The sequence below is a fragment of the Amblyraja radiata genome, chromosome 21 (assembly GCF_010909765.2).
Source record: "Amblyraja radiata isolate CabotCenter1 chromosome 21, sAmbRad1.1.pri, whole genome shotgun sequence".
NCBI classification, from domain to species: Eukaryota; Metazoa; Chordata; class Chondrichthyes; order Rajiformes; family Rajidae; genus Amblyraja; species Amblyraja radiata.
This window is the reverse complement of record NC_045976.1, coordinates 40,388,396-40,409,957: the sequence shown is the minus strand read 5'-3', so window position 1 is coordinate 40,409,957 and position 21,562 is coordinate 40,388,396. Positions and strand designations below refer to the sequence as shown.

At 46.3% G+C, this 21,562-nt stretch overlaps 1 long non-coding RNA gene across 1 annotated transcript; it reads left to right on the top strand.

The window, feature by feature from the left end:
• The first annotated feature begins 4,514 nt into the window (after positions 1-4,514).
• LOC116984946 lies at positions 4,515-18,438 on the top strand. The gene is made up of 2 exons (XR_004415185.1): positions 4,515-4,545; positions 18,322-18,438. It is a non-coding gene; the product is annotated as an uncharacterized LOC116984946 (long non-coding RNA).
• Positions 18,439-21,562: the final 3,124 nt, after the last annotated feature.

The window sequence follows — 21,562 nt, the reverse complement described above, 5'->3', positions numbered from 1 at the left end:
GAATAGTGAAAGGCCTGGATAGAGTGGATGTGGGGAGGATGTTTCCACTAGTGGGAGAGTCTAGGACCAGAGGACACAGCCTCAGAATTAAAGTACGTTCTCTTAGAAAAGAGATGAAGAGGAATTTCTTTCGTCACAGGGTGGTGAATCTGTGGAATTCATTGCCACAGAAGGCTTTGGAGGCCAAGTCAAAGGATATTTTTAAGGCAGATATTGACAGATTCTTGATTAGACAGTAGACAATAGACAATAGGTGCAGGAGTAGGCCATTCGACCCTTCGAGCCAGCACCGCCATTCAATGTGATCATGGCTGATCATCCCCAATCAGTACCCTGTTCCTGCCTTCTCCCCATATTCCCTTCTCCTCTATCTTCAAGAGCCCTGTCTAGCTCTCTCTTTAAAGTATCCAGAGAACCGTCCTCCACCGCCCTCTGAGGCAGAGAATTAGTCGTGTATCAGAGGTTATGGGGGGAAAAGCGGGAGACTGGGGTTGTGAAGGAAAGATAGATCAGCCGTGATTGAATGGTGTACTTGATGGGCCGAATGGCCTAATTCCTACCCTATCACTTATGAATGAATGAAATAAATCTTGTCATTTCCATCACTCGTTACCAAGTTTGATCGAGAAGTATCCAATTACATTCTGTCAATCAAGCTGCCACTCTACGCAAATATATATATTTCGGTGTGAAGCATCTTGTTGGAAAGATACCGAAATAAAGAGAGAACAAAATGGTTAATTTAAATTTCTCTTAATTTTCTTAGATTTCTTGACCCTATGAAGTCACACTCCTTACACTAATGGGAATCGAACATATAGCGGTAACACACCAGCCCATTGCAAGACGTTACAACTGCTATGTGAGAGAAATTAAAATATTAATAATATATTCGCGATTCACACATCTTTTTAGTTGAAAGACACCCTTTCAAATAGATGTCTAATCATAACCACCCTCATCTAAATTACATCACATAATACTCAAGATTTGAAAGTGAAGCATGTAAAGTGTTTTAATAACATCTTTATGTACCCCCTTTCAAATGTAAATTCTTTGTGACCAAGCGCTGAATTCTTTGCAAAGGTAAATTCTGTTTAAATTCTGTTTAAATTCTGTCTAACAAGAAACAAGCTAGCAGCAATGGAATAAAAAGCAAGAGACATCCTTTCTCACCCGCCTATACACAAAAAAAAATCCTGTTCTCAGTTCCCAGTCGGTCGAGAAAATGTGTAGGTAGGTGCTGGTTTACACCGAAAAGTTCAATGCAAAATTCTTGGGCAATCCAAAAAGTTGGGCAGCTTACAATGACTTCTCTAACTCCAAGCAGCCCTTGCTTTCCCTCTCTCTCCATCCCCTCCCCCTTCCCAGTTCTCCGACCACTCTTACTGTCTCCGACCACATTTCATCTCTGTCTGCTTTGTTGTTGCCTTCTCCCAGCTTTCTCAAGGAGAATTTATTCTACATGCTCCTTGATCTCCAATCCCTCTGTCCTGTTTTCACACCTTACACTTCCTTATCTATGTACCTCTCACTCCCCTGACACTTAGTCGGAAGAAGGGTCTCGACCCGAAACGCCACCCATTCCTTCTCTCCAGAGACGCTGCCTGTCCCATAGAAACATAGAAACATGGAAAATAGGTGCAGGAGGAGGCCATTCGGCCCTTCGAGCCAGCACTGCCATCCATTGTGATCATGGCTGATCGTCCCCTATCAATAACCCGTGCCTGCCTTCTCCCCATATCCCATGATTCCACTAGCCCCTAGAGCTCTATCTAACTCTCTCTTAAATCCATCCAGTGACTTGGCCTCCACTGCCTTCTGTGGCAGGGAATTCCACAAATTCACAACTCTCTGGGTGAAAAAGTTTTTTCTCACCTCAGCCTTAAATGACCCGGTTGAGTTACTCCAGCATCTTGTGTCTATCTGCATCCCACCACAACGTGACCTACTATCTACCTCATTGGTGACCCTTGGACTATCCTTGATTGGACTTTGATGACTTTACCTTGCACCGAACATTATTCCTTTACCATGTATCTGTAGACTGTAAATGGCTCGATTGTAATCATGTGTTGTCTTCCTGCTGACTGGTTAGCACGCAACAAAAGCTTTTCACTGTACCTCGGTACACGTGACAATAAACTAAACTGAACTGAACACAACACAACTTGTTGCATTTTTCATAACCTTCAGAGACACCAACGGCATATTGTATTTATTATTTATCTGCAGTCTCATTTTTAAAATGTTGCACAGCAGGGCGACCGACTCAATGGCTAGGAATGCTTGGAGTAATCAAGTCGACTCAGATCCCAGAGAACCTGGGCCAGACCAAACAATGAGAACAAGTGTTGTGCTTGGCTGGGGTGACTACATCATCACAGCGAATTGTACAAAGGAAGGCCAAAAGCATTTGCCTACCTAAAGCCAAAAGCATAGTCCATGGGGAACTATACAACTCTAACCTGCAGCAAAGGTGGTGGTTTGTACTCTGCTCTGAGATAGATTTAGGAACAAACCAAGTCATAAGTCTGAAGAAGGGTCTCGACCCGAAAAGTCGCCTACTCCTTTTCTCCAGAGATGCTGCCTCACCCTCTGAGTTTCTCCAGCATTTTTTGTCTACCTTCATAGGTTCATAAGTTCATAAGTGATAGGAGCAGAATTAGGCCGTTCGGCCCATCAAGTCTACTCCCTCCGTAAGACGCTGCCTGACCCACTGAGTCCTTCCAGCACTTTGTGTTTGGCTGTAACTTTAATCATAATCGTAATCATATTTTATTAGCCAAGTATGTTTTGCAACATACGAGGAATTTCATTTGCCATACAGCCATACCAATAAAAAGCAACAGAACGCACAAACACACATTTTAACATGAACATCCACCACAGTGACTCCTCCACATTCCTCACTGTGATGGAAGGCGATAGAAAAACAACTTTAAATTATTAAAGAGGAGTAGTTCAGAAGAGCTGCCCCGAGCTACTACCTACATCATTGGAGCCCTTAGGACAATCCTCGATTGAGTTTTTACACCGCCATTCAGTCATGGCTGGTCTATCTTTCCCTCTCAACCCCATTCTCCTGCCTTCTCCCCATCACCCACAACGCCCGACCTAATCAAGAATCGGTCAATCTCCGATAATCACAGTACGCAGTGAAGAAAGCAAATGGCATATTGGCCCTTGTATCGAGAGGAGTTGAGTATAGGAGCAAATAGGTCCTTCTGCAGTTGTACAGGCCCCTAGTGGAACCACACCTGGAGTATTGTGTGCAGTTTTGGTCCCCTAATTTGAGGAAGGACATTCTTGCTAATGAGGGAGCCCAGCGTAGGTTCACCAGGTTAATTCCCGGGATGGCGGGACTGTCATATGCTGAGAGAATGGAGCGACTGGGCTTGTACACTCTGGAGTTTAGAAGAATGTGAGGGGATCTTATTGAAACATGTAAGATTATTAAGAGTTTGGACATGCCAGAGGCAGGAAACATGTTCCCGATGTTGGGGGAGTCCAGAACCAGGGGCCACAGTTTAAGAATAAGGGGTAAGCCATTTAGAAGGGAGACGAGAAAATACTTTTTCTCACAGGGAGTTGTGAGTCTGTGGAATTCTATGCCTCAGAGGGCGGTGGAGGCCGGTTCTCTGGATACTTTCAAGAGAGAGCTAGATAGGGCTCTTAAAGATAGCGGAGTCAGGGATATGGGGAGAAGGCAGGAACGGGGTACTGATTGGGGATGATCAGCCATGATCACATTGAATGGCGGTGCTGGCTCGAAGGGCCGAATGGCCTACTCCTGCACCTATTGTCTATTGTCTATTGTCTAAAGTCCGATTCAAGATAGTCCAATGATCTCCAATGAGGTAGATGGTAGCTCAGGACCATTCTCTAGTCGGTGATAGGATGGTTCAGTTAACACACAATCTGCCCCTACCTGCTCAATAAAAAGGAAAAGAATCAGACACTCTGACTGGGAGGTTGGGCGATCGTTTCGCCGAACACCTCCGCTCAGTCCGCAATAACCTACCTGAACTCCCGGTGCCTCAGCACTTCAACTCCCCCTCCCATTCCCAATCCGACCTCTCTGTCCTGGGTCTCCTCCATTGCCAGAGTGAGCAACACCGGAAATTGGAGGAACAGCACCTCATATTCCGCCTGGGTTGCTTGCGTCCGGTGGGCATGAACATTGAATTCTCCCAATTTTGCTAGCCCTTGCTGTCTCCTCCCCTTCCTTAACCCTCTAGCTGTCTCCTCCCATCCCCCCGCCCTCGGGCTCCTCCTCCTCCCTTTTTCCTTCCTTCTCCCCATCAGTCTGAAGAAGGGTTTCGTCCCGAAACGTCGCCTATTTCCTTCGCTCCATAGATGCTGCTGCACCCGCTGAGTTTCTCCAGCTTTTTTGTGTACCTTCGATCTTCCAGCATCTGCAGTTCCTTCTTGAACAAAGAATCAGAGACATTTGACTTTAGGGCTTTTTCCTATCATAAGTTCATAAGTTAATGAGTGATAGGAGCAGAATGAGGCCATTCGACCCATTAAGTCTACTCCGCCGTTCAATCATGGCTGATCTATCTCTCCCTCTCAAGCCCATTCTCCTGCCTTCTCCCCATAACCCCTGACACCCGCACTAATTAAGAATCTTATCTACCTCTACCTTAAAAATATCCACTAACTTGGCCTCCACAGCCGTCTGTGGCAAAGAATTCCACAGATTCACCACCCTCTGACAAAAAAAATTCCGCCACATCTCCTTTTCTAAAGGAACGTCCTTTAATTCTGAGGCTGTGCCCTCTGGTCCTAGACTCTCCCACTAGTGGAAACATCCTCTCCCTCTCCAAATCCACTCTATCCAGGCCTAAGTGTGTCACTGAACAACCTGGCAAAGTGCCGCGTGGTTGAACAAATAAGAAGCCCGATGTTTCTGGGGAGTTTGAACAAATGTTAAGTAATCAAAGGGGAACAAGTGGAGACTTTCGACTTTGTTCTCTGAAGCGATGGAGAAGATATGTCCCCATTCAACCTGCAGTATCGCTGGGCCAGTACGATCGGTGATAAGAGCTGGCAGTGGATATGAAAGGTACAGAGACGGGCTAATGAGAGTCTCGTGAGGGATGGGAATACAATTAGATAGCCCTGAAAGAACGAGACTTTTCTGAACGTAACCTTCCCCTGATAACTGTTCATCCTGACCAAAGGACAAAAGCACATACATGTGACTTAGGCTTTATCCGTTGTGCTGGAATATGAAGTGTAAACAGCAAGGGGAAGCTCAGAGCTGGATAAGGCAATGGGAGGAGGGGGAAAACTAATATTGAATTATATTGAAGTCCAACAGGAATACAGGCAGGTCCAACATTTAAGCATTAATCAAAGGCCCATTCCTTCTCTCCAGAGATGCTGCCTGTCCCGCTGAGTTACTCCAGCTTTTTTGTGCCTATCTTCGCTACAAGTACGTACGTTCCTGGGGAATGCATAGATTCATTCATAGCAACACAAGGGAATTAAAAACTAGGTCTAAGGTTAGAGGGGTCAAGGAATCAAATCTGGAGGTGTGCGTCTTCACACTTGCATACCTCTTGCCTGACCGAAGAGAGGGGAGAAGAGGGAGTGATTGGGGGTGAGACTGGCCCTTGATGATGCTGCTGGTCTTGCCGAGGCAGCGAGAGGTGTAGATGGAGTCGATAGAAGGGGAGGTTGGTTTGCCTGATGGTCTGGGCTCCGTCCACAACTCTCTGCAATTCCTTGCGGCCTTGGGTCCCTGGTATCCCGGTGTGGTCCTGCACCAGGAATGTTATCTAGGTCTGGGAACATTCCCATCACGTGATCCAAGTTCTCCTGCCAAGCCCCCAAAGGAGATGACATCAACTCCAAGCCCCTTGGAGAAAACTATCATGTCAAGAATGACTAACATGAATGAATGACTTACTATTGCACTAAACTCCAGCTTGGAGTGCATACTGTCGTGTCCTTGGGCAAGACACTTCACCCACCTTTGCCTGTGTGTTAATGTATGTGAATGTGTGTGAGTGATTGGTGGTGGTCGGAGGGGCCGTAGGCGCAGATTGGCAGCCACGCTTCCATCAGTCTGCCCCAGGGCAGCTGTGGCTAAAGAAGTAGCTTACCACCACCGAGTGTGACTGAGGAGTGAATGAATAATGCGATGTAAAGCGCCTTGAGTATTAGAAAGGCGCTATATAAATCCCATCCATCATTATTATTATTAAAACGTTATATAGGTTCATAGGGACATACAGCGTGGAAACAGCCCCTTCAGCCCAGCTTGCCCACACTCGCCAACATGTCAAGTCAAGTCAAGTCAAGTTTATTCATCACATACGCATACGAGATGTGCAGTGAAATGAAAAGTGGCAATGTTCGCGGAATGTGCAAAGAAAACTACAAAACAGTATGGAACAGAATCACATGTTCACATATTTGTGGAAGGGAAAAAAAAGAAAAAACAGCAATTTTAAAAAGACACCACACAACAGTAGAGATGGTTCAGTAAAGCTAGTCCCTGGTGAGATAGGAGTTTACAGTCCTAATGGTCTCTGGGCAGAAACTCCTTCTCAACCTCTCTGTTCTCACAGCATGGCAACGGAGGTGTTTGCCTGACCGTAGCAGCTGGAACAGTCTGTTGCAGGGGTGGAAGGGGTCTCCCATGATCTTGTTGGCTCTTGATATGCACCTTCTGATGTATAGTTCCTGCAGGGGGGGGGGGGGCGAGTGTAGTTCCCACAGAGCATTCAGCTGAACGCACTACTCTCTGCAGAGCCTTCTTGTCCTGGGCAGAGCAATTCCCAAACCAAATTGTTATGTTTCCGGACAAGATGCTTTCCACAGCCGCTGAGTAGAAGCACTGGAGGATCCTCAGAGTCCCATCTACACTAGTCCCACCTGCCTGCGTTTGGCCCATATCCCTCCAAACCTGTCCTATCCATGTACTTGTCCAAGTGTTTCTTTAACATTGTGATAGTCCCTGCATTGCAACAGTACTACAGCTCTTGCACTAAACGTTATTTCTTACACAAAACATTACTCACGTTATTCCCTTTATCCTGTATTTGTTAACTGTGGACGGCTCGATTGTAATCATGTGTTGTCTTTCCGCTGACTGGTTAGCGCGCAACAGAAGCTTTTCACTGTACCTCGGTACACGTGACAATAAACTAGACCATCGGTGAGACCAAGCGTAGGTTGGGCGATCGTTTCGCCGAACACCTCCGCTCAGTCCGCAATAACCTACCTGACCTCCCGGTGGCTCAGCACTTCAACTCCCCCTCCCATTCCCAATCCGACCTCTCTGTCCTGGGTCTCCTCCATGGCCAGAGTGAGCAACAGCGGAAATTGGAGGAACAGCACCTCATATTCCGTCTGGGGACCTTGCGTCCTTATGGCATTAACATTGAATTCTCCCAATTTGGCTAGCCCTTGCTGCCTCCTCCCCTTCCTTAACCCTCTAGCTGTCTCCTCCCACCCTCCCATCCGCCCGCCCTCGGGCTCCTCCTCCTCCTTCCCTTTTCCTTCTTTCTTTCCCCCCCCCCCCCACCCCCCATCAGTCTGAAGAAGGGTTTCGGCCCGAAACGTCGCCTATTTCCTTCGCTCCATAGATGCTGCCTCACCCGCTGAGTTTCCCCAGCAATTTTGTGTACCTTCAACTTTTTCTCTTCCTTGTAATCCCATGCAGTCTTTTCTTTGACTGGATAGCATGCAACAAAAGGTGTACCTCTGTGCATGCGGTAATATTCAACTAAACTAAACTAAACTAAACTCAGTCACATCTGCAGAAGTGAAGTGAAGTGGCTCAGACACTGTTATCACATTTGATAGTTCCTGGACAATAATCAGGTTTCAATTGCGTAGATGTTGGGAAATGGAACAATCGTTCGCAGTTGATAATCTTGCCAACATTATTCCAAGATAGGCGATGAAATGAATGCCTAACGTTGAGGCACCAAATGGACAACACACAGTCATCCTTGTGTCTAGACAATAGACAATAGGTGCAGGAATTAGGCCATTCGGCCCATCGAGCCAGCACTTCAGGGCGACAGCAATTTAGGCCGGCACGGTGGCGCAGCGGTTGAGTTGCTGCCTTACAGCGCCAGAGACCCAGGTTCGATCCTGACTACGGGTGCTGTCTTTACGGAGGTTCTCCCTGTGACCTGCGTGGGTTTTCACCAGGATCTCCGGTTTCCTCCAACACTCCAAAGACTTCCAGGTTTGGAGTTAAATTGGCTTTGATAAAATTGTAAATCGTCCCTGAATGGGAAAGAACCGCAGATGCTGGTTTAAATCGAAGGTAGACACAAAATGCTGGAGTAACTCAGTGGAACAGGCAGCATCTCTGGAGAGAAGGAATGGGTGACGTTTCGGGTCGAGGCACCTCAGTCTGAACCATCAAAGAGACATCAGTCAGAAGAAGGGCCTCGAGCCGAAACTTCACCCATTCCTTCCCTCCAGAGATAATAATAATAATAATGGATGGGATTTATATAGCGCCTTTATACATCGCATTATTCATTCACTCCTCAGTCACACTCGGTGGTGGTAAGCTACTTCTGTAGCCACAGCTGCCCTGGGGCAGACTGACGGAAGCGTGGCTGCCATTCTGCGCCTACGGCCCCTCCGACCACCACCAATCACTCACACACATTCACACACAGGCAAAGGTGGGTGAAGTGTCTTGCCCAAGGACACAACGACAGTATGCACTCCAAGCGGGATTCGAACCGGCCACCTTCCGGTCGCCAGCCGAACACTTAGCCCATTGCGCCAGCTGTCGTCCCGATGCTGCCTGTCCCGCTGAGTTACTTCAGCATGTTGTGCAAATTGTCCCTAGTGTGTGTAGGATGATGTTAGTGTGCGGGGATCGCTGGTTGGCGCAGACTCGGTGGGCCAAAGGACCCGTCTCCGCGCTGAATCTCAGAACGAAACAATCTTTACTTCTTGTCACCAGAAACAAATGCCTGATTATTTGTGCCATCGCCAACAGTGAGACATACTTGATGTGAAATAGCTGTTTCGTCTGCTTGCCAAACCCCAGTCACCACCCTTCATGAGTAAATCATTGTGTTAAAACCCTTTCAGATGGCTTTCCTTGATAAGGCGTGCAGGGCTGTAAGTATAATTCTTTGATTGGATGCCAGAACAAACTTTAATAGTTCTCTGCACTGAGTTTCAATGTAAAAAATAAAGAGGCATCACATTAGTTTGGCTTGGCGATCTTTGCGATAACACGAGCCCTGCTCTCGAATGTCTACTTTACTCTCCTTCACGTTCAGGTTATGCAACGGGTTCCGATTTCACATCCAGAGACCCCGGTTCAATCCGGACTACGGGTGCTTATCTGTACGGAGTTTGTCTCTGGAGCTGGAACAAGTTGGAAATTATTGAATGAATGAATACGTTTATTGGCTAAGTATTCACATACAAGGAATTTGCCTTGGTGCTCCGCCCGCAAGTGACAACGTGACATACAGTGACAGTTAGGAATGACACATAAAACATTAAACATTAATACTAAAACATTATTGATTAAACATGTGAATTAAATAAAATACCAGAGCAAAGGGAGGCTACAGATTTTTGGTTATTGAGTAGAGCTAATACTCGTGGAAAAAAACTGTCTGGTTGTGGCAGCTTTGACAGTCCGGAGTCGCCTTCCAGAGGGAAGTGATTCAAAGGGTTTGTGGCCAGGGTGAGAGGGGTCAGAGATGATCTTGCCCGCTCGCTTCCTGGCCCTTGCAGTGGACGGTTCATCAATGGGGGGAAGGGTACAGAGAAGATCTACGAGGATGTTGCCAGGACTCGAGGGTCTGAGCTACAGGGAGAGGTTGAGCAGGCTGGGACTCTATTCCTTGGAGCGCAGGAGGATGAGGAGCGATCTTATAGAGGTGTATAAAATCATGAGAGGAATAGATCGGGTAGACACAGAGTCTCTTGCCCAGAGTAGGGGAATCGAGGACCAGAGGACATAGGTTCAAGGTGAAGGGGAAAAGAATTAATAGGAATCTGAGGGGCAACTTTTTCACACAAAGGGTGGTGGGTGTATGGAACAAGCTGCCAGAGGAGGTAGTTGAGGCTGGGACTATTCCAACATTTAAGAAACAGTTAGACAGGTACATGGATAGGACAGGTTTAGAGGGATATGGGCCAAACGCGGGCAGGTGGGACTAGTGTAGCTAGAACATGTTGGTCAGTGTGGGGAAGGTGGGCCAAAGGGCCTGTTTCCACGCTGTATCACTGTATGACTATGACTCTATGACACTATGTTGCTCTACAATGCTGAGAACTAGATTCTACACTCTGCACCCCTTTGCTCCACCCATTGTACATGAATTAGGCTTGATTGTATTCATGGATGGTATTATCTGATAGCATGCAGAGCAAAGCTTGTTGAAACACAGAACTGCAAATGCTGGCTTATATCAAAGATAGACACAAAGTGCTGGAGTAAATCAGCGGGTCAGGCAGCATCTCCGGAGAAAAAGGATGGGTGATGTTTCGGGTTGGGACACCGAGTCCCGAGTCTGACGAAGGGACCCGACCCGAAACATCAGCCATCTTTTTTTTCTCCAGAGATGCTGCGTGACCTGCTGAGTTACTCCTCCAGCTCTTTGTATCTATTTTAGGAATAAACAATATATTTTAATTCAAATAAATATTGAATTAACAACACTGATGTTAGAAACCTGAACTAAAACCGGACAATGCTGGGAGCAATCAGCAATGGGCGCAGTGGTAGAGTTGCTGCCTCCCAGCGCCAGAGTCCCAGGTTCGATCCTGACCACGGGCGCTGTCTATATGGAGTTTGCACGTTCTCTCCGTGACCACGTGGGTTTTCTCCGGGAGCTCCAGTTTCCTCCCACATTCCAAAGACGACCAGCTTTGCAAATTGGATTCGTTAGAAATTGTAAATTGTACCTAGTGCGTGCGTAGGATGGTGTTAGGTGATCGCTGGTCGGCGCGGACTCGGTGGGCCAAAGGGCCTGTTTCCGCGCTGTATCTCTAAACTAAACTAAGTCAGGCAGCTTTCTTTGGGGTAGAGAAACTGTTAACAATTTAGGTGCAAGACTCTCCATCAGAATGCAGAGTTCAACATCTGAAGAAGGGTCTCGACTCGAAACGTCACCCATTCTTTCGCTCTATAAATGCTGCCTCACCCGCTGAGTCCCTCCAGCATTTTTGTCTACTTTCGATTTTTATTAAGGGTCTTGGGAAACTGAAGCAGTATTCAGGGGGCATGTGGGGGGGGTCAGAGGAAAGTAGAAGAAAGAGAAATGTCAGAAAGGTGGTAGCTGTCCGCAAGCTGGTGAAGTTCATGACCTTTACATCAGAAAGGAAGGAAACTAGTCGTCTATAGCAGCACCAAGTACAACGGTGATTGAAGGGGAACTGCAGACCACAACATCTTTGAGGTTCATTAACTCTGGCTGCAGGGAAGGGTCAAGTGAGTGCATATAGTGTCATAGAGTGATACAGCGTGGAAACAGGCCCTTCGGCCCAACTTGCCCATACCGACCAACATGTCCTATCTACACTAGTCCCACCTGCCTACGTTTGGCCCATATCCCTCTAAACCTGTCCTATCTACGCACCTGTCGAAATGTCTTTTAAGTACAGATGCATGGCAATAAAATGGAAACGAGTACTAAATAGAACTAGTGTACGAGTGATCGAGGGTCAGCATGGACTCGGTGGGCCAAAGGGCCTGTCGCTAGTCCCAATGAGTTACTCCAGCACTTTGTGTCATTCATTGTAAATACTTAGCAAGCATCGTAGAGGTAGAATCGCTGCCTTACAGCACTAGAGACCCGGGTTTGATCCAGACTACGGGTGCTGTCTGTACGGAGTTTGTACGTTCTTACAAAATTCTTAAGGGGTTGGACAGGCTAGATGCAGGAAGATTGCTCCCGATGTTGGGGAAGTCCAGGACAAGGGGTCACAGTTTAAGGATAAGGGGGAAATCCTTTAAAACCGAGATGAGAAGAACTTTTTTCACACAGAGAGTGGTGAATCTCTGGAACTCCCTGCCACAGAGGGTAGTCGAGGCCAGTTCATTGGCTATATTTAAGAGGGAGTTAGATGTGGCCCTTGTGGCTAAGGGGATCAGAGGGTATGGAGAGAAGGCAGGTACGGGATACTGAGTTGGATGATCAGCCATGATCATATTGAATGGCGGTGCAGGCTCGAAGGGCCGAATGGCCTACTCCTGCACCTAATTTCTATGTTTCTATGTTTCTATGTTCTCCCTGTCACGTGCGTGGGTTTTCTCCGAGATCTTCGGTTTCCTCCCACCCTCTTGGTTTCTTGGTTTCTTGGTCCTCCAAAATATTCCAAATGGAATTTAAACTGGAGGTGGTGAAGGGAGGGCTTAAGCCAGAAAGGGTTATTGGGAAGAAAGACGTACAGGTTTGTAGGTTTGTAGGTTTGTAGGTTAAATGACTTGGTATGAATGTAAAATTGTCCCTAGTGTGTGTAGGGTGGAGTTAGTGTGCGGGGATCGCTGGTCGGCGCGGACTTGATGGGCCAAAGCACCATTTTCTGCGCTGTATCTTAATCTATGCAGAATCCAGATATCTAGAACCTACAGTTAGAAAAAAAAAAATTTTGCAATAAAATAATATTAATGGAAAAAAAAAATGAAGATGTCAGGTTTTTATTTAATTCTTGATTTGTTTTTAAGTTCAGTGGCGGTAATTTTATGCTGTCTAGTAAAGTGGAAAATATTAAAAATGATAGTGAAACAACAGCATGTTAGCTGGTGCGAAATGCGTGATTCATTCCACACTTAATTTTTTTGAAGAATTTGTTCTTTAGAATGTGGCCGTTGCTATCAAGACTTGTGTTTATTGAACATCCCTTTTTGCCTTGGGAAGATGGAGGTGGTAGTTTACTTGCACCATCTCTTCAAGTTGCAGGTAAGTCCTGACTTAAAGTCATAGAATGATACGGTATGGAAACGGGCCCTTTGGCCCAACTTGCCCACACTGGCCAACATGTCCCATCTACACAAGTCCCACCTGCCTACGTTGAGCCCATATCCCTCTAAACCTGTCCTATCCATGCACATGTTGGTTAATAGACAATTCACAATAGACAATAGGTGAAGGAGTAGGCCATTCGACCCTTCGAGCCAGCACCGCCATTCAATTTGATCATGGCTGATCATCTACAATCAGTACCCCATTCCTGCCTTCCCCCCATATCCCCTGACTCCATCTTCAAAGCCCTATCTAGCTCTCTCTTGAAAGTATCCAGAGAACCGGCCTCCACCGCCCTCTGAGGCAGAGAATTCTACAGACTCCTCATCTCCGTTCTAAATGGCTTACCCATTATTCTTAAACTGTGGCCCCTGGTTCTGGGCTCTTCCAACATCGGGAACAGCGGGTCCATTGGGACCACATTGAACACTTTGTAACTTCGTTTGTGCCCTTTACATGGTGACTCTTTGCATACCTTGTGTGTGGTGTGTTAAACAAAGAATTTCACTTTGACTTGTCACACAGGACAATAAATGTGAATCATTCATTCATTCATTCATTCATTCATTCATTCATTCATTCATTCATTCATTCATTCATTCATTCATTCATTCATTCATTCAACTAAACTAGATGTTCACAACAAACATTCACAGTAATGCCCCTGTCCCATTTAGGAAACCTGAACGGAAACCTCTGGAGACTTTGCGCCCCACCCAAGGTTTCCGTGCGGTTCCCGGAGGTTGCAGGCGGTTGCCGGAGGTTGCAGGTAGTGGAAGCAGGGGGCAACTGGAAAAAACCTCCGGGAACCGCACGGAAACCTTGGGTGGGTCGCAAAGTCTCCAGAGGTTTCCGTTCAGGTTCCCTAAGTGGGACAGGGGCATTACAGTAATGTTTTCACTGACAGACACCATTTGGCCCATCATGTCCATGCTAGCTCTATCTCATAAGTACAAAGCAAACTTTAGTTCAGTTTAGTTTAGAGAATGAGTTCACGTCTTCAAAGCAGTTGAGGGGAGACTTTTGAAGAACACTGTACTCTTTTATTTCGTTTTTAGTTTACTTTAGAAATACAGCGTTGGAAACAGGCCGCTCGGCTCGGCCAACTGTCACCCGTACACTAGTTCTATCCGACACACACTAGGGACCAATTTACAGAAGCCAATTAACCTACAAACCTGGAGCACCCGGAGAAAACCTACGCAGGTCACAGGGAGAACGTACAAACACCGTACCGACAGCACCCATAGACAGGATGGAACCCGGATCTCTGGCACAGTAGGTCTTTGGTAAAATTAATTTCATGTCAGTAGCTTACAGTAAATATGCAAGATAGCTGTAGTTTTTTGTTGTATTTAGTTCCAATTTTCTACTCCTTTTGATCTCAACGTTTGCATTTCAGAAGTCAAGTATATTAGAAGATTGAGGGGGGATCTTATAGAAACTTACAAAATTCTTAAGGGGTTGGACAGGCTAGAAACATAGAAACATAGAAAATAGGTGCAGGAGTAGGACATTCGGCCCTTCGAGCCTGCACCGCCATTCAATATGATCATGGCTGATCATCCAACTCAGTATCCTGTACCTGCCTTCTCTCCATACCCCCTGATCCCTTTAGCCACAAGGGCCACATCTAACTCCCTCTTAAATATAGCCAATGAACTGTGGCCTCAACTATCTTCTGTGGCAGAGAATTCCAGAGATTCACCACTCTCTGTGTGAAAAAAGTTTTTCACATCTCGGTCCTAAAAGATTTCCCCTTTATCCTTAAACTGTGACCCCTTGTTCTGGACTTCCCCAACATCGGGAACAATCTTCCTGCATCTAGCCTGTCCAACCCCTTAAGAATTTTGTAAGTTTCTATAAGATCCCCCCTCAATCTTCTAAATTCTAGCGAGTACAAGCCGAGTCTATCCAGTCTTTCTTCATATGAAAGTCCTGACATCCCAGGAATCAGTCTGGTGAACCTTCTCTGTACTCCCTCTATGGCAAGAATGTCTTTCCTCAGATTAGGAGACCAAAACTGGCTAGATGCAGGAAGATTGTTCCCGATGTTGGGGAAGTCCAGAACAAGGGGTCACAGTTTAAGGATAAGGGGGAAGTCTTTTAGGACCGAGATGAGAAAAACATTTTTCACACAGAGAGTGGTGAATCTGTGGAACTCTCTGCCACAGAAGGTAGTTGAGGCCAGTTCATTGGCTATATTTAAGAGGGAGTTAGATGTGGCCCTTGTGGCTAAAGGGATCAGGAGGTATGGAGAGAAGGCAGGTACAGGATACTGAGTTGGATGATCAGCCATGATCATATTGAATGGCGGTGCAGGCTCGAAGGGCCGAATGGCCTACTCCTGCACCTAATTTCTATGTTTCTATGTCTATATTGATGCTGCAGTCGTGGCTGTAAATAAATAAGGACAAATTTTGGGCGGCACGGTGGCGCAGCGGTAGAGTTGCTGCCTCACAGCCCCAGAGACCCGTGTTCGGTCCCGACTATGGGTGCTGTCTGTACGGAGTTTGCACGTTCTCCCCGTGACCTGCGTGGGTTTTCTCTGAGATCCTCGGTTTCCTCCCACACTCCAAAGCCTTGCAGGTTTGTAGGTTAATTGGCTTAGTGCTAGTGTACACCGAGAGACACACGCCGCCATTTTGAGGTTAATTGCCCCATAGCTGGCGAAACCCAGGTTCGATCTTTATCGCAGGCGCTGTCGGCACGGATTCGATGGGCCGAAGGGTCTGTTTCTGTAAACTAAACTAAACTAAACTAAATTATTTTTAATGAACAATTAGATCCTTCTATCCATGCATGCTTTTGTTATTTTCACACACCTAATATATTTGGAATGTCTCCAAGGAATGAAATGTGGAAAAATTATCTATATGGTACCATAAGTAACATTTCCATTAATTGATTTAGAATTTAGCGCAAACTAAAGGGTTTGTAGTGAGATTAATACTTGGAAGTGACTGCTGGCAATTAACCTTTTTTTTTGTACGGCTGAATCAAATATAAGGAGAAGGAAAGTGTATTTATGTACTTCTGTTGATGCCTTCAAGGAGTCAAATGTGTTTCTCAAACATCAAACCGTGTTTGAAGTCTCATCACTTGTTCTATCAGCTAACCATTAATCCAATTTGCGCAAAGCTAGATTCTGCCGAGAATGCGGCGATGGTAAGTAAAGCCAGCTTCCAACGCCACTTTCCCACTGGTATACGAGGGCCCAGATAGTGTGCAGGCTCACTGCTTACCCGAGGTTTCATGGCCTGTCCCACTTTCCCGACTTACTCACAAATTCTCCCCAGTTTTCCCCTTGATTCAAACTCGGAGAATAGAAACATAGAAACATAGAAAATAGGTGCAGGAGTACTTCGAGCCTGCACCGCCATTCAATATGATCATGGCTGATCATCCAACTCAGTATCCTGTACCTGCCTTCTCTCCATACCCACTGATCCCTTTAGCCACAAGGGCCGCATCTAACTCCCTCTTAAATATAGCCAATGAACTGTGGCCTCAACTGCCTTCTGTGGCAGAGAATTCCACAGATTCACCACTCTCTGTGTGAACATTTTTTTTCTCATCTCGGTCCTAAAAGACTTCCCCCTTATCCTTAAACTGTGACCCCTTGTTCTGGGCTTCCCCCAACATCGGGAAGAATCTTCCTGCATCTAGCCTGTCCAACCCCTTAAGAATTTTGTAAGTTTGCCCGTAGCGAGTCCGAAGGAGCCCGTAGATATTTCGTAGCGGATCGTAATGCCAGCTGTAGGTACTCGGGGCATCAGGTAAGTCGGGACGTTTTTTCAGCATGTTGAAAAATGTCCACGAGTGAAAAAAATAGCCTCGAGTACCGATGGCTGCATCTCCGAGTTTGAACCAAGGGAAAAACTCGGGGGTATTCGTGAGTAACTCGGGAAAGCGGGCTTTACCAGGATGATGCCTGGATTAACTTCAAGAGTAGAAACAAGGAACTGTAGAGGAACGAACTGCAGATGCTGGTTTAAATCGAGGATAGACTAAGTTACAGAGAAAGGTTGAACAAGTTAGGGCTTTATTCTTTGGAGCGCAGAAGGTTAAGGGGGGACTTGATAGAGGTTTTTAAAATGATGAGAGGGATAGACAGAGTTGACGTGGAAAAGCTTTTCCCACTGAGAGTAGGGAAGATTCAAACAAGGGGACATGACTTGAGAATTAAGGGACTGAAGTTTAGGGGTAACATGAGGGGGAACTTCTTTACTCAGAGAGTGGTAGCTGTGTGGAATGAGCTTCCAGTGAAGGTGGTGGAGGCAGGTTCGTTTTTATCATTTAAAAATAAATTGGATAGTTATATGGATGGGAAAGGAATGGAGGGTTATGGTCTGAGCACAGGTATATGGGACTAGGGGAGATTATGTGTTCGGCACGGACTAGAAGGGTCGAGATGGCCTGTTTCCGTGCTGTAATTGTTATATGGTTATATTATATGGTTATAGACACAAAATGCCGTAGTAACTCAGCATCTCTGGAGAGAAGGAATGGGTGACGTTTCGGGTCGAGACTGAAGAAGTCTCTTGGTGACGCTGGCCGCCATTTTGAGGCGGCGACAGCTGCAGGTCCCTTCGATGGTGGGGAGGGCAGAACCCATGATGGACCAGGCAGTGTTCACCGCTTTTTGTAACCGTTTTCGCTCCTGGGCCGTCTGGAAACATCATCGCTGAAGAGGTTTCGGGTCTTGAATTAGAACTAGGAGTTCTTAGAAAACCTGGATGATTTACGTCACTAAGAGGATGTTGGCGGAGAGAACAGCACGATGGCGTGATGGTAGAGTTGCTGCCTTACCGGGCGCCAGGGACCCGGGTTCAATCTTGACCACGGGTGCCGTCTGTGCGGAGTTTGCACGTTCTCCCCGTGACCTGTGTGGGTTTTCTCCGGGTGCTCCGGTTTCCTCCAACACTCCAAAGAGGTACAGGTTTATAGGTTAATTGGCTTCTGTAAATTGTCCCTAGTGCGTGTAGGATAGAACTAGTGTTCGGGATGTCCGCTGGTCAGCGTGGACAAAAGGGCCTGGTTCCGTGCTGTATCTCTTTAAAATCTAATAGTAAAGTCAAAAGAAAGATCCATTCCCTAAGATAGACACAAGGTGCTGGAGTAACTCAGTGGTTGAGGCGGCATCTCTGGAGAAAAGGAATTGGTGACGTTTCAGATCGGAAACCTTCTTCCGATCCATTCGGATACATTTCCTGTTCATTTCTCTCCACAGATTTCTCTCCACCCATTGAGATCCTCCAGAACTTTGTGTTTTGCTCAGGAGGAGTCCAGCATCTGCAGTTCCACAAGGTGACAGAATTAGGCCATTCAGCCCATCAAGTCATTCAGTCACGGCTGATCGATCTCACCCACCTAACCCCATTCACCTGCCTTCTCCCCATAACCCTTGACTCCTGTACCAATCAAGAATCTATATGTTTTTGCCTTAAAGTGCCTTGTGTTACCATTTTATTTTTTTGTATTCCAATCTGGAAGCTTTCTTTATTCTTCGCGGAGGCCATTTGTATATCCAGCGTTTTGCATTTGTTATTTAGTGGTTTTAGCATCACAGTAAACTGGGAGGGAGGAGAGGAGCCAGTACATGTGTGAAACACACCTAATTGAATGCGAAAGCAAGTGGGAACTGAAACGTCGCACCAACATCTCACAGGAAGAGGAACAATATGCAAGCTTTGCAAAAACCGTACGAAGATTTCTAAGAGGAAAAGTTATTGTGGGTGGGGTGAACTAACCATGAGTACGCAAGGATATGAGACAACGCTCGGTTTCAATTAATATCGGCAAAATAATACTTAGAAATAAGAAACCGTCGATTTCTTATTTCTTCGAAGAAAGGCACGGGTTATTGATTGGGGATGATCAGGCATGATCACAATGAATGGCGGTGCTGGCTCGAAGGGCCGAATGCACCTATTTTCTATGTTTCTATGTTTCTAATATAGATTCTGACATTTTGAGGATAATTTTGAGGAGGATTCTTGCTATATTTAAGAGGGAGTTAGATGTGACCCTTGTGGCTAAAGGGATCGGGGGGTATGGAGACAAGGCAGGTACTGAGTTGGATGATCAGCCATGATCATATTGAATGGCGGTGGAGGCTCGAAGGGCCGAATGGCCTACTCCTGCGCCTATTTTCTATGTTTCTATGTTTCTATCCTCGTAGTTCCAGAAACCCAGGTTCAATCCTTATCACAGCTGCTGTCTGTGTGGAGTTTGCATGTTCTTCCTGTGACCACGTGGGTTTCCTCCGGGTGCTCCGGTTTAGTCCCACAGCCCAAAGACGTACGGGTTTGCAAGTTAATTGGCCCTGTAAATTGTTCTTAGTGTGGGTAGGAGTGGATGAGAAAGTGGGGTGAAATAGACAATAGACATTAGACGATAGACAATAGACAATAGGTGCAGGAATAGGCCATTCGGGCCTTCGAGCCAGCACCGCCATTCACTGTGATCATGGCTGATCGTCCCCAATCAGTACCCCGTTCCTGCCTTCTATTCCTTCGCTCCATAGCCTACAGCCCACTGTCTCCACATCATCCTTTCTTCTTCCCACATCAGTCTGGAGAAGGGTCTCGACCCGAAACGTCACCTATTCCTTCTCTCCATAGACACTGCCTCACCCGCTGAGTTTCTCCAGCACTTTTGTCTACCTTCGATTTTTCCAGCATCTGCAGTTCTTTCTTAAACATTGCTTCAAGATGAACGCCTCTGATGCTGACAAGCATCAGAATGTCTTTGCTGGAACTTGTCAGAACATTGGCCTTTGTCCAATATGGAATCTCTTCACTTCAACGTTACTTCCTTCCAAATAGCTCCTCAACCACTTTATAAACCTGGAAAGGAGATGCCTTCCCTTCCTTATCTCATTTCCGACAAACTCAAACACACTCTTATCAAAAAATGTCTCCTCATCTTCCTCACTTCTCCTTCTCACTTTCAATTGCCTTCGCCATTTCTCTGGCGACGGATATTTACCTAGAAGGTCAGCTTCCCTTCCACCGAGTCATGGTGCTGTACAGCATGGAAATAGGTCCATTGCCAGTGGAGGTAGAACAGGCGGCACGGTGGCGCAGCGGTAGAGCTGTTGCCTTACAACGAATGTGAGCTACAGGGAGAGGTTGAGCGGGCTGGGTCTCTATTCCTTGGAGCGCAGGAGGATGAGGGAAGATCTTATAGAGGTGTACAAAATCATGAGAGGAATAGATCGGGTAGATGCACAGTCTCTTGCCCAGAGTAGGGGAATCGGGGACCAGGTGACATAGGTTCAAGGTGAAGAGGAAAAGATTTAATAAGAATCTGAGGGGTAACTTTTTCACACAAAGGGTGGTGGGTTTGTGGAACAAGCTGCCAGAGGAGGTAGTTGAGGCTGGGACTATCCCATCGTTTAAGGAACAGTTAGACAGGTACATGGATAGGACAGGTTTGGAGGAATGTGGACCAAGCGCAGGCAAGTGGGAATAGTGTAGCTGGGACAATGTTGGCTGGTGTGGGTGAGTTGGGCCGAAGGCTCTGTTTCCACACTACACCACTCAATGACTGTGACTCTAAATGGAGAGATACCGAACAAATGAATGAAAGATATGCAAAGAAGTAAAAAAGTTGCAATGAACAAAGAAAGGTAGAGCCCACAATGGTCCATTGTTGGCTGTGGGCTGGGTGATAACGAGTTATGCAGTCAATGAAACATAATTTTCTCTGCTCATTCTCACTTTCAATTTGCAGTAGGATCCTCACTTTGAAACAAGTTCATTTGTTTTTCGTGAATTTATCCTGATGTATAGACCTGCCTAGTGTTCCTTTGGTCTTGGACTTCATTCTTCCATTTCCATTGTTTAAATCCATCAGCAATATATATTTAGTTTAATTTAGTTTATTGTCACGTGTACGGAGGTACAGTGAAAAGCTTTTGTTGCGTGCTAACCAGTCAGCGGAAAGACAATACATGATTACAATCGAGCCGTCCACAGTGTACAGATACATGATAAAGGGAATAACGTTTAGTGCAAGATAAAGTCCGCTAGAGTCGAATTAAAGATAGTCCGAGGGTCTCCAATGCAGTAGATAGTCGCTCAAGACCGCTCTCTAGTTGTTGATAGGATGATTAAATTGCCTGATAAGAGCTGGGAAGAAACTGTCCCTGAATCTAGAGGATTCAGTAAATAATGTAGTTAATGTGGATGAAGGGCGGCACGGTGGCGCAGCGGTAGAATTGCTGCCTCACAGCGCCAGAGACCCGAGTTCAATCCTGGTTACGGGTGCTGTCTGTACGGAGTTTGTACGTTCTCCACGTGACCTGCGTGGGTATACTCCGGGATCTCCGGTATACCCCGGTCACTCCAAAGACGTGCAGGTTTGTACACTAGTTGGCTTCGGTAAAAAATTGTAAATTGTGGAATTCTGTGGAATTCTCTGCCTCAGAGGGCGGTGGAGGCAGGTTCTCTGGATACTTTCAAGAGAGAGCTAGATAGGGCTCTTAAAAATAGTGGAGTCAGGGGATATGGGGAGAAGGCAGGAACGGGGTACTGATTGGGGATGATCAGCCATGATCACATTGAATGGCGGTG